General features: G+C 43.4%; 1 long non-coding RNA gene across 1 annotated transcript in view; it reads left to right on the plus strand.

Annotated features, from left to right (window-relative positions):
- The first annotated feature begins 287 nt into the window (after positions 1–287).
- Positions 288–1,197, plus strand: part of LOC109297399 — a 6,034-nt gene continuing 5,124 nt past the window's right edge. Inside the window, exon 1 of the long non-coding RNA XR_002097304.1 lies at positions 288–1,195. This is a non-coding gene — a long non-coding RNA (uncharacterized LOC109297399). The remainder of the gene's footprint in view (positions 1,196–1,197) is intronic.

The following is a 1,197-nucleotide window of genomic DNA, read 5'->3' on the forward strand; positions in this document are numbered from 1 at the left end:
GCTGGGGGGAGAAAGCCGGGGACATCCTCTACGTGATTAGGCGGCGCGAAACCAAAGCTGCCAGATGTGCAGCCTACTAACTAAGCAATTAACCATGCGGGACACTGGCCAACACTTACCTGGAAGATCCTGCAGCTGGAGATCCCCTCTCGAACCCCAGGGTGATCCCCGGAGTAATTTGAAATTGCTGCCGCCTCCAACCCAGGGAAAAGATAAAAAAAAAGAAATAAAATACCTAGAATAACATAACAGGTCAGCAGTGGTCATTCTTCGGGTACCAATTAACATCTCATCAATCTCTTTCCTCCCCTCATAAGATCCAAGTCATGGCAGGCAAGAACCAGAGGAACGGGCAGTACCCCGCTAACCCGATAACAAAGGTTAATAGGGGATATGCTGGTAGATATGCAAGAGAGAAGGTAACATGGTGGTTATAAATATAGATCTGGAAAAAGCATATGACCCAGTAGAGCATGGATTCATGCTTGCAGTCCTGAGAAAAATGGGATTCCCAAAGAGGATGATCTGGGCAAGACAGTTACTGTATGAGATGGACAAGAGCCAGATATTGATAAATGGCTACTTGAGCCAGGACTTTGAGATATAATCTGCCTGTTATCCACAGAGCTTTTCATGTGTGTCATAGTACCATTGGCCCAAAAAATAAGAAGAGACAAGCTACTTACAGGGGTGAAAATCCCTGATGGAGAAGAAATTAAGTGTATGCTATATATGGACAACATCACAGTAATAGGACAAGACAAACTGTCAATTGATAGAGTAATGAAACATGCAACAGACTATGGCAAAGTGGCAGGGGCAAAAATTAATAAAAAGAAGAGCATGCTAATGGGAATAGTGAACTAGGAAGGTCTGGAAGACTTTGGTTTGCAGCTACAAACAGAAGGAATGAAGATCCCGGGCATACAGATCCACATGAAAGGGAAAGGTGATGAAGCATGGAAAAAGATAATCGGGGTACAGCAGATAACAGACTTCTGGAAAAAGAATGCTGTCTAAACAAGGCAAAGTGGAACTGATAAAGACAGTATTATTACCAGTGATTCTCCATGTAAGAATTGTTTCCTCCATCATGGCAACAAACACAAAGGACACAAAGAGAATTGTGCACCTTTTTCTGGGGCAGCAAAAGGGAATTTGAATGGCAAGGCAAGAGATACGCAAGGGAAAACAGGT

This window comes from Gavialis gangeticus, unplaced genomic scaffold (assembly GCF_001723915.1).
Source record: "Gavialis gangeticus isolate Ggan-Ray unplaced genomic scaffold, GavGan_comp1, whole genome shotgun sequence".
NCBI lineage: Eukaryota > Metazoa > Chordata > Crocodylia > Gavialidae > Gavialis > Gavialis gangeticus.